This window comes from Emydura macquarii, unplaced genomic scaffold, assembly GCF_026122565.2.
Source record: "Emydura macquarii macquarii isolate MOO-44397 ecotype Brisbane River unplaced genomic scaffold, CSIRO-AGI_Emac_v2 contig_1644, whole genome shotgun sequence".
NCBI classification, from domain to species: Eukaryota; Metazoa; Chordata; order Testudines; family Chelidae; genus Emydura; species Emydura macquarii.
This window is the reverse complement of record NW_027131781.1, coordinates 12,739,402-12,751,725: the sequence shown is the minus strand read 5'-3', so window position 1 is coordinate 12,751,725 and position 12,324 is coordinate 12,739,402. Positions and strand designations below refer to the sequence as shown.

The window sequence follows — 12,324 nt, the reverse complement described above, 5'->3', positions numbered from 1 at the left end:
CCTCTGAGGAGCCTCCCCTTCTACTAAACACTGGTGTCTCCCTGGCAGAGGCAGGCTGCAGTTGCAAACTGTGGAGCTGGATTTTCAACACCCCGAAATTCATGGGCGTCTTGCCTGTTATGAACTAGGGGGATGTAGTTCCTGGTTTGGACTGCAAACATCTCCGAAGTCTGGGAGGCTGTGGATCTGATTTGGTTAGCAGTGCAGACCAAGGTTTGGGTCAGACCCTTCTTTAATCTGGTACATTGTCAAGCCTCTCTGACTTTGAACAAGGTGCAATGGTTCCTCTTGGGCAAGCTTAGCTGATTGTTAGTGCAGTATTAAAGGAGTCCTGGTCAAGCCTGCATATAGAAGCCAATTCACCAAGTTCTTCAATGGTACATCTCACGTGCTTAGTTAGGCATATGCTGCAGTACCTGGCTGAATCAGGGCCTAAATAGGGTCTCACAGACTCAAAGATTGTAAGGCCAGAAGGGACCATCATGATTATCTAGTTTGACTTCCTGCACACCACAGCCACAGCACCTCACCTACCCACTCTTGTAACAGACCCATAACCTTTGGCTGGGTTACTGACATCCTCAAATCTTGATTTAAAGTCTTCAAGTTACAGAGAATCCATTCTTTACTTTAGTTCAAACCAGCAAGAGACCTATACCCCACTTGCAGGGGAAGGAGAAAAAGCTGCAGGGTCTCTGCCAATCTTAACTGGGGGGAAAAATTCTTTCCTGACCTAAAATACAGCGATCAGTCAGAGCCTGGGCGGGTGGACAAGACCCTCCAGTCAGACCCCTCGGAAAGAATTCTCTGTAGTAAGTCAGAGCCCTCCCCATGTAGTGTCCCAGCTCTGGCCGTTGGAGATATTTGCTAATAGCAGTTGCAGATGGGCCATATGGCATTCTAGGCAACCTCATCATACCGTCCCCTCCATAAACTTATCAAGCTCAGACTTAAAAGAAGTTAGTTTTTTGTCCTCACTGCTCCCCTTGGAAAGCCAATGATTCAGATAGAACTCCAACTGATTTATATTAACCCTGAACTGAACCATTCAGATTATTCTCCCCTACCCCACACTTTGTATTTTTCCTTTTAAACAGCATCTTTGTGCTTATAGCTCTCAAAGAGGCTATCAGAAGCTTCCCAATCCAACCAGAAGCAGGAAAGGCCAGAAACCCCACAAGAAAGCCAGTTCTAGTGTCATTTCCATCTCAGCCTTGCTGGCATGCAAACTTTTGGGTGCTGATCCCTGAAGAAATCAAACTTTGAACCTTTTCTGGGGGTTTCTGTTTGTTCCCCTCAAAAACGTGCAACAACTAAAATGAAACAAAGCCAGGGCTCTGATTCTTCTGCTGCATGTAATTGTTAATGAAATCACTAGGAGTACCACATATGCTGTGTAAGGGCTGGACAGAATCAAGCCCAGATATATAAGAATGAGAGTGTGTCTGTAAACTCCACTCAGCTTCGGCATTTACTGATCCCATTCACAAAAAAATCTCTAATGACATTATACAGGGGGCAGAATCAATCACTGAACTTTTGCTGTATCTGCCAGCATCAACCCTATGGGCTTCCTCAGTACAAAACCTCTCTGTAGACCCCCCTCTGATATGAGGTCCCAACTCCATTACCAAAGATCGTTTTCTTAGTAACAGTCAAAAGCCCCCACTTACATTCCCAGGAACAACAGTGTGGATGGTTTGAGCTCCGTTCCAATATGGTCTTTATTTCTGGGCTCGGAGGTTTACTACGTATTACTGAACATCTTAGGGTAACAGAGCCGAGAAAGTTCCATTAATCCATTAGAGGAGGCAGAGCTCTGATCACATGGGCTTTCTCCCTGTATAGAGTCTGTCAGATTTGTAGAGCACTTCAGGACCCTTGGGGACTGAGAAACCCTTTGTAAGTGCGAGCTGTGATTATTTCTGAACTAAGAGTGCCTGCTAGATAGAAGTAAGGAGAGATTTCTCACATAAACTACTGCACTTCTCCCTGAAAACACTTCAGCCAGGTTTGTCAGGTCCACAAGGCAAGTCAGGACTATGAGAAAACCACCAGTTATAGTTTGGCAGATAGAGTATGTGTAAATGTCACCTGGGGTTAAAGCTGCCATGGCAAATGCAGCTTTTCATGGTAAATATGTTGAAATTCTTGCTCTCGTCCACATCTTCTGAGCCAAAACTATGAAGCTGCAATTATTATCATTGGCAATAATAAAATAAAACAATGCAGCTTTCAAAAATATAGCAGGCACTGGAGACAAACAGAAAGAAAAAGTGCCTGCCCAATCAAAATAAAGCGGTGATGTGACGTGTGAAGACAAAGCAGCATGTAGGTAAAGTGGCCTAGTGGACAGAACACTAAACTGGGAGTCTGGCAACCTGGATTCCACTCCCTCTGGTCCCAGTCACTGCTATAAAATGTTGGGCAAATCTCAGAGACCATAAACTCTTCAGACTAGGGACTAAATGCGTCAGTACAATGAGCTACGGCAATGCAAATCATTAATAATAGTAAGAAACCAGAGGGATAAGGCACAGGAAGCAAGGGTTATAAACGCAAGGCAGTGACAGTGCTTGGTGGCTCTGAACAAGTTTTTAAATGTGTTATTTATTTATTCAAAAATAATTCTATTTTTTGGCAGTTTTTGATTATGTCCAAACAAAGAGGGGGGCTCGACCAGGGAGAGCAGAAGCAGAAATGTGTCATTTATACAGCGACAAGGGCTTCTCTTGGGTGCAGAATATACAAAGAACATCTTGAGGCTTCCTCTGGGGTGTATTGCAGGCCTCTGCTTCCAAGAGGAAGGCAACACACTAAATACTTATCAATCCAGGAGATGCCAAGCACCAACTGTGCTAAAGCTCTGCCTGTGGCTTTATGATCCCCTAGGGTTTTATTCAGGATATGAAGAGGCCTTAAGAAACTATGAGCGGAGAAATAATAATAATAAAACCGTAATATACCTGAAAACATCAGGCTGTAATTGCTCCTGCACTGAAGTTAGCTGCTGTACCATGGGCCCATATTGCTTTGATATCAGACAGTTCAGGAGTAACAGCTGGAAATCTCAGCTACAGGATTACTTGTTAACACACTGTATTCACTTCAAACACAGAGAGACTTATTTTTTAACTCAGCTAGATCAGATCATTCTCTCTCATTCGTTCCCTCTCTCCTCCCCAACTTTTAGTCGTGGATTGGGGTGAAAGGTGTGTGCCATGACTATGGTAGGAAATTGAGTTGTTGACAGAACTGAGATATAAAACTAATGTCCTTGATGGATCCTGCCAGCAAAGCCAGGACCTCCTGATGTAGATCTCTGCATCCAAACACACACACATGCCTGCCATATGAGATGTATAGGGCAGTGCCAACCCATGCCTGTGTTTAGTAAATGGCTTGCAGGAGACACTGGCCATAGAATCACAGAATCATAGAAAGATAGGGTTGGAAGGGACCTCAGGACGTCAATTAGTCCAACCCCCTGCTCAAAGCAGGACCAACCACAACTAAATCATCTCAGCCAGGGTTTTGTCAAGCCGCACCTTAAAAACCTATAAGGATGGAAATTCCGCCACTTCCCTAGGTAACCCATTCCAGTGCTCCACCACCCTCCTAGTGAAAAACGTTTTTCCTAATACCCAACCTAGACCTCCCCCACTGCAACTTGAGACCATTGCTCCTAGTTCTGTCATCTACCACCATTGAGAACAGCCTAGCTACATCCTGCCTGGAATCCTTTTTCAGGTAGTTAAAAGCTGCTATCAAATCCCCCCCTCACTCTTCTCTTCTGCAGACTAAACAAGCCTCGTTCCCTCAGCCTCTCCTCATAAGTCATGTGCTCCAGCCCCCTATTCATTTTGTTGCCCTCCGCTGGACTTTCTCGTTTGTTCACATCCTTTCTGCAGTGGGGGGCATAAAACTGGACACAATACTCCAAATGTGACCTCACCAGTGCCAAATAGAGGGGAATCATCACTTCCCTTGCCCTGCTGGCAATGCTCCTACTAATGAAGCCCAATATGCCGTCAGCCACACTGCACTGAATAGAGCTGGCTCTGGACCCAGTGACAGAATGTGGTCTGGTTACCAAAGCCTTACAGGTCAGTGGACTATGCCACTATGTCTACTGCATTTTTATACAAGGTGACCTTCAGTCTGAGTCTTCCATGACCTTACCTTTCTGTCTAGTACATGGATTGAGCCTCCTCTAACTTCCTAGGTTCACGTGGTCCCTGCCGGCGTACTGCCTTCTGCAGATATCCTGTTAGGGGATGACAGGGGAGCTGTCTCTTGGCCGCTGTGGGGCAGAGTGGAGCTGCACATGTTTTGCCAGTCAGAGTCACCTGTGAGTCCTTGACTTTCTCTTCCAAATTCTCATATCATTGTAGAAGGCTGTACTGAGGCCCTCCTGAGATTCCATGTCATGCTTTGGGCAACATTTCATATATCAGACCAAACAAATTCTAGAGAAGATCTATGCAGTTGACCAGAGGAATGGTAGGCCTTATCTATCACAAGAGGCTGAAAAGCTTAGTGTGTCTCTCTATGGGCCAGGTCAGCCTCTCTGCTGAAACTGTGAGCTGGGGCATCAGTTAGTGCTTGAAGTCAGGATGGCCTTTCTGAGGCAGACGTGTCCCATAGGAATTGGACTGGGACCCAGCAACTCATGCTGTCTCACAGTCAGGAGGAAATTTGGGGCAGGTGGACAATAATTACTTGAGCTCCAATCTGGCCAGAACACTAGTATGCTAACAGGTATCTCCAAACCAGAGCTGGTAGAGTCATTCCTGGTGAATAATGCTTGTTAATATTCAGCTTTGCTGTATCCACAGCTAAAGGTTTCTGTCATTAGACAAACTGCCCTCAGAATGCTTCGCAAGATTAATGATACAGCTATGGTGCTGGAGGCAAAAAGGCAGCATTAAACATTCCCACAGCTGAAAGCAATATTGCTTCACAACGTTCACCTGATGGCAGAGAGGATTGCAGGACCTTGTGAGTTAAACTGGAGATGCCTTAGCAAAGGAAAACTAAAGATGCAGCAAATTTAAGGCCAAAAGACGTCCATAAACATAGGTAGAATGGAGATTTTAAGGAAAATGATTGCTCCCTGAGTAGAAAAGGAGGGCTTTGGGTGTGCAATAATGCCATCAAGGCGTTCTCTGCTACTATCAGTTCAATCCTTGGGGCAACAGCTTTCTGCCAGAAACTCACTTCCAGTCACTATATACACACATACACAGAGTATTCTCTGCATCTCAATGGCTTTTACACATTCACAGTGGTTATGCCCTGAGGCTGGGTATAAATAAATTGACAGTCTGGTTTCCCACTAATTCCATCAGTGAGCTCTCAGTCAGAATACTAATAGAAACCATCCAAAGGCTGCAGAGGAATGAATGAAACATTCAGTGTCTGATGTCTGCTGCCTTAAATTTAGTCTGGACTATGCCTTAAACACTGCTGTCTCCCTCTCCTCTCCCCCCTTATCCAAATAAAAACACACAGGCGCACATCTTGAGGAATTTGGTGCTTATGGACTGCGTGGTAATGAGGGAAAAGCTAAGTTTTCTCATGTGCCACAACCCCTGACACAGCTACAATAGTGTATTTAATGGCAGGGACATGCAAAATGGAAAAAAATAGGGATAAAACAATTAATTTGGGTCAAAGGACTTTAAGGATAAATATGCAGATTAAGTGACCAGGAAGGGCCAATGATGCAGGGGAAAAGTGTGCAGGAGGATCAAGGGAATTTCTAGCATGAAAGAGGAGAGGTGGATGGGAGATATGAAAGAGAGGACAAGAGGCTGCTGGGCCCAATGGTGGCTGATACAGAGGAATGGAAGCAAGAGGAAAACTCATGGAACCCTATCTGCCTAGGCTACTGGTATATAGTGTGTCTAGTTCTGAATGCTTGTCTAGTTCTGAATGTTTGTCATTGTTGTCTTGGAGATGGGTCACAAAGTGAAGTAACATCACTGTCTGTCTATCTAGGGTTGAACCCTATGGTCCTCACTCAGGCAAAGTTCCTATTGAAGTCAACGGGAGTACTACCTGAGTTAAGGCTGAGCAAGGACATCAGGATTGGCCGATAGCTCTGGATACATAAAGAGACGGGGCACTAGGGGGTGCTTTTGTTCTGTGCCGTTTTTCTGTGATGAACGAAATGCTGCCCTTATTAAACACATGTATTTTACAGCCAGGATTGTTCAGGAGGTGGAGATAGAAAGTGAACTAAGAGGGACGACTCCCTCCCTTTGGACCCACTGAAGGAGCTGTTTCAAAAGCTGTTCACCGGGAGTTTCACAGGGGCCAAACATTCAAGCAAGTTGAAGTTTGAATTCTCCAGAGTTCTTGTGGGGAAAAAGGCTAACAAAGATTGTCTGGGGTCACTTCCTCCTCACCAACTATTTGCCTCGGGTTCCCATCCCCACAATCTCTCCACAGCAGCCTCGCTCCAGAAGCCCTCCATGCTTCTCTCCAACCTTCCCTCCTCAAATTTTCCTCTCCATATTCCCCTTTCTCTCTTCCTCCCTCAATAATCTTCACCGTTCCTTCCTTCACATACCCCCACGTAGGATCCCCACACTCGCCACCCTGGTACATGAGAACAAACAAAAACCAATGACATGGAACCAATATTGCCTTCACCAACTAATGTCCTGTCTTGAACTTCAGAGGAAGATATAAAATGTACCTATCTCAGCAATATTACACCATGGGAGTAAAATATCTTCCTGACCGCAGATGGTGGTCTCCCTATGCCTTGAAACATAAGGTCCTTGTAATTTTATTCCATCTAACGTAAATGCAGATGCTACTCTTATTTATATAAGTGTCTAATCCTTTTTTTGGTTAATCTTAACAAGTTAGTTGTCTTTATAATGCCATCCACTACTGGGTCCACAGATTAATTATTTCATGAAGTGCCATCTTATCCTTGTATTATATCACAAGGTTAAACACAGTATCTGCAAAGCCTTCTACATGCCACTCAATCTCTTTACAATATCACTCCCCAGCACTGTTCACCACAGGGTCTCAAAGGACTTTACAAACACTAACTGGTGACATCTCATGACTCTCCTGTCAGGTGTGGACTATTATCCCCACTTTACAGGTGGGATAAATGAGACACAGAGAACGGAAGTGACTCGCCCAAGTTTACACAGCAAGTATGGTACTCCTGGGAAGAGTTGTGGCCTATCAGTCCCCATTCTAAACCCTAGAACTACACCACAGAGTTGGAAAAGTTATTGTTTCATCAGCCCCAGTGTTGAGGGGAGCTGATTTATGCCTCCCCTATTCACGGCCTGCAGGAGCTGGTTCACCCTCTGGCACAAGCTAGGGAGACCCCTGGGTCTCCTAAGCTGTGCTTGTGCTGCCTTAGCCCCTCGGCAGTGAGGAATCAGCGTGGCACAGGTCCACCCCAGTCACACTTCCTGCTACCTGTTCCAGCCTGGCAACATTCTGCCCCAGCTTACCTCCACACACACCTTGTCCCCGCTGCTTCTGCAGAGATGGGGCAGAACTGGTGGAGTTGGCTCAGCACTGGGTGGAGGTGTTCTGTATCAGGTAATCCGGGGGGGCTTCCTTGTTGCCCCCTTGTGCCAGCTACACTAGTGCAAAACATGCACAGCATAGCGTAAAGCCTTTTTTCATATTGTCCTTTACTCTTTCACTTTCCAAACTAAACAGCACACATTTTCCTAATGTCTCCTCATACTGAAGCTCCTTCCCGGTCACTAAACATTTTCATTTGCCTTCTCTGGATCTCCTTTAATTCTGCTTTTGTCTTTTTCCAGATAAACTGATCCAGTCCAAAACTAATATTCTAGGGGAGGAAGTATCAATGTCCATAGTGACATTATAACGTTTGCTGTGTTATTCTCTATCCCTCTCTTCATACAGGCTAGTGTCTAATTCACTGTTTCTTTATTGCTGCTGCTGCTGCACATTGAGCAGACATCTTCATCTAGCTTTCTAGATGATGGCTACTTATTTTTCCTCAGTGTTTACAATTAATTCAAAACCCATCCATGTGTCTAAGTGCTTTAAATTGTTCCTTCCAATGTGCTTTTGTCTACATTTCATTGGCCAACATATTACTCAATTTCATCGTTTCCTGAGGTCCTTACAATCTTCCCCACTACTGTATAATTCAGTAGCAGCAACAGCAGCAGCAAATTTTGCTGTCTCATTCTCCTCCCCATCACCTGCATCATTAATAAATATACTGAGTAGCACTGATACCTGGGGTCACCTCACACTTAACCTCTTACCATGCCAAGAATTGCCCAGTTATTCCTACTTTTAAATCCTCTTTTAAATAGAGTTTGAATACGTGACAGGTCCTTTATCTCTCACCTCAACGTTCCCAAATTTCCTTAATAGCTTTTTTAAGGGGCTATATCAAAAACCTCATGAAAGGCTAATTAAATTTCAGTCACCACTTCTCTTTCAGCCACTGAGTTCCTTACCTCTTTCAAGGAATTCTAACGTATTAACAGAGAAGCAAAATTCACCTCACAGACTATGTTGCCTTGTCCCTATGTTATTATATTCACTTGAAATTGTGTCTTTATTGGTTTTCTCAGCCCCTGAAGTAAGTCTTTAAATGCCAAGAATCATACTTAGCACCTTGTTAAACAAGGTAAGGATAATGACTGCCACCTAGTCCTCTGGCTCTTTTTAATGGTAAATTGCATATTTTTGTTAGTAGCTCAGCTCCTTTGTCATTAGTTACCTCAGAATTCCTAGAGGAATGTCATCTGCTCCTGGTTATTAATAGTGATGGCTTGAGGGTAAAATAACATATGTAGGCAACACATAAACCTTTGCTCCTGCCATATAATTTTGCCAATGCACCCTGATTCACAGCACATCCTGCTATTCCATTCTTGGTTCCCTGCCAGCTCTGCCAACACACCTGAATTCTGACCTGCCTCTTCAGACCAGGGCACTGAACAGACCTCTCATAATGTATCTAAATTTGAATCCTCAACATCCAATCTGCCATCTGCTCTGCCAAAGCACCTCAATCCTGACCTGCAGCATCCCCGTCTATTCAAATCCTGCATCTTCTCCCCACAGCTCTACCAGTACAAAGCAATTTGGACCTGCTGCATGCTTCCCATAGTCTAGTCCTGAGCCCCCCAATGTATTCTGGTAACGTATCTCAAACCAGAGCTCTCCATCCCGCTAGTAGCTACTGGCAATCATACCCAAGTCTGTGGTGATTTTGAAAAGCACACAAGTGTTCAGAGAAAGATTAGGCTTTGACCTTCTCAACACAATTTCACAAATTAATTTGAAATATAATCTGAACACAGTTCTCCAAGTGTGTTGAGCCACCTAAAGCCCTAACTCTCAGCCACTGATTACATCCTTCATTACTTTAAATTTTCATGCATCACAAATCTATCTCCTACCCCGATGTAATACCCCAAGAGCCACCTGGCCCTTTCCTGCTAAATTATGTATGACTGCTCAGCCTGCAGCAAAAACACTAATGCTGTTTGGTCCTCTTCAATTTACACTATCAAAGCTAACTTCCCCATCTATTGCTCCCAACAAACTAAGGTTCAGAATCAGGAAGCTACTGTGACTCTGCAACCTATTGTACTAGCCTGTCTGAAACAACAAAGGACACATTCCTTTTCCAAGCAAAAAGCAGGCAGGAAAACCCAAAAGATCTACATCTTAGCACAGATCAGAAAGGAAAGAGACTTATAGCAGAATGGGCTTCTCCCCCATCTTTCTAGCTATTCCTTTTGAAGCTGGATGGAATCACAAGCAAGGAGTTTGTTGTTATCATGTTTTCTTAAAGGTGTTGGCATTATTATTCTGACTCACATTCATCCGTCTTGCTGCTAGTCGTGTTTAATAGAAAAACGAGAATAATAGTAGAGATCTTTTTTTCCTTTTAACTTCTTCCTCATGCCAACTATAACTGTGCTTGCAATCTAGAACATGGCTCTTAAGGGCTCTCACACTAGATGAAAACTCACTTCTGTAGAAGGTAATTTCTACCAAAAATCATCCTACAGACCCCTCAGTAGTGCGTGATCCATACATGTAAATACGGGTGAACCATGTGAGCTACAGTAATGCATTGTAAAGACCCTGTTCGTAGATATGTATGATAGTGTTAGGATATGTATGATAAAGCTGGGGCAATAGCCAGATTTTAGGGAGGAATTTTTGAAGATGGTGATTACTGGGAGGCTCAGGAGATGGGATTCTGACCATTTCATTGCGGGGCTTGGTTAGGAGGCATACTTTTAGATGGGTCACGGAGATGGGGTTAGTTGAGTCCAGGAGTCATAAGCAGGGAGATTGTTACAGATGAGGAGAATGGAGCTGAACAGAATCTGTTGCTCTCTAGGGCTTATGAAGTGCAATTCTATAGGGGCATATTCACCACTGCCCTGCATCTCGTGTAGTGAAACCTGAGTACAGAATGCTGCCCTTCTGATCTGGCAGCCTTTCACACCCACGCTTCCCTCCCTTTGATCTGGTGTAAATGACTAGACAATGTGCAAGGCCACAATAAGCTAGGCCCTAGGTATCTGAACATGCCTTATAAAGTAGCGTGTTATAGTGGATATACAGGTTGCAAAGGGGCCTGGTAAACTCACCCATAGATACAGGCTTAGACATTTGAACTTCTTTAAGGAAGAGAGGGAGTGTCAGCAGGACCCAGGGGTTAGACCCAAACCTTTGCAAACTACCCAGGGGTCTTTACATTCCAATGTATAATCATACCAGAATGCGCCATATTCTCAGGTCTCCACCAAATCAGCTTGTGGAGGGAAAAAGACGGAAAGTGTCTGAACTTTGAAGAATCTAAGGAAAAGACTGAAGAACAGGAAAAAGCTGAGGTCAGAGAGACAGGGTCAGGGTAAGAGGGAGGCAGCTAGTCACAACTGAGATAACTAATGTGAATCACAAGTTAAAGCAGCAAACCATTTCCTTGTTCTTCCTTAGATATTTCCACTTTGGCTTTTTCAGAGATAAGAGGCCAGCAGGAGGCAACCCAGATGCCAGCGGACGAATTCAGTGCCTCCTGGAGCAACAGGTGAGAAAGACACAAGCCTTCCATCAATAAACTACAAGCCTAAGTGTCTTTAAAGACCAACTGACTATTCCTAATAAACTAGGCAAAACAAATGGAAGTAGAGCCATCGCTGACTAGAGGACACGCGTCCTGGATTTCGCATCCAGTACAATTATTAGCAAGGACATTTGCATAAAAACAAGCCACTATTTCCTTAGGAGGAAATCTCAACCTGCTGCTTATTCTTTCTAACTAAAGCTCTAATCTTCTGTTAGTGACATCACAATCATTTCCACAACAATCAAATGTTATGTCCTTCAAAGAGAATTATTTTTTCAGGTTGGGAAGGTGAACAGACTCCAGAGGAACAAAGGACCATCTTTTGTGTGTAAATGTCTTTGGTAACAGAAAACATTGGTAACAGAAAACAAGGAAAGAGTGAAATACAGAAACTACTTGACATATGATCAGGTCTGCCACTTCCAAGAGACATCAGATGCTCTTTAAGTTCATAACAACTGATGTTTCCCAGAGAGATTTATAGCACAGTGTTGGGAAAACTAGCAACAGGTGCTTTCCACCCACCCTTTTTTCTTCTTTGACAAACTAGCAACATTTTCAAAATGAAATATCACAGACAAACAAAAAAGCTCCTCTTGCATAACTCCATCCTTTTGGCACAGGATTCAATGACAGGGAACACCACTGAAAGAGTTGCACATGTTTTTGAATGTCAAACAATTGCTTTAAACCATCACCTGTGGTGGTTGCTCTGAAATCCATAGAACAAACAGTTAAAAAAAAAAAAGACCTTTGTTTTGCCTCTTTTTTTCGCCCCAAGAACATAATTCAGCGTGAATCTCCACAGAACAATTTGCATGGGATTACCCATAATACACTGCATTATGGTAATACACTTCAACCCCTCATGCATATTAGACTGACAGTGTTAAAAATCCGTCAAAGGAAAAATAAATGATACAGCAAAATGATGATGTAAGACAAGATGATAAACATTCAGCACTTTTGTAATCTGCCAAAATGCACTCTGAAATTGGCCTGGGAAAGAGAACAAGGGGATTGTGCACTCAGAAGAGCTTAAGGGAATGTTCCCAACTCAAGCAGAAAACAATTCCTGACTGATATGCAGACACAATCACATGAAAACTGAAAACACAACAAAGCAGAACCAAAAGCTGGAGAGGAACCAAGGTAAGTTTTCCCCCTTTTCTTCGATTTCCCACTGCTCACTTTTC

The 12,324-nt window shown here is 43.7% G+C and overlaps 1 protein-coding gene across 1 annotated transcript in view; it reads right to left on the bottom strand.

Moving 5' to 3' along the window:
* The window catches only part of AGBL1 (AGBL carboxypeptidase 1), a 338,276-nt gene that overhangs the window by 102,242 nt on the left and 223,710 nt on the right, over positions 1 to 12,324 (bottom strand). The gene's annotated exons all lie outside the window — the stretch shown is intronic.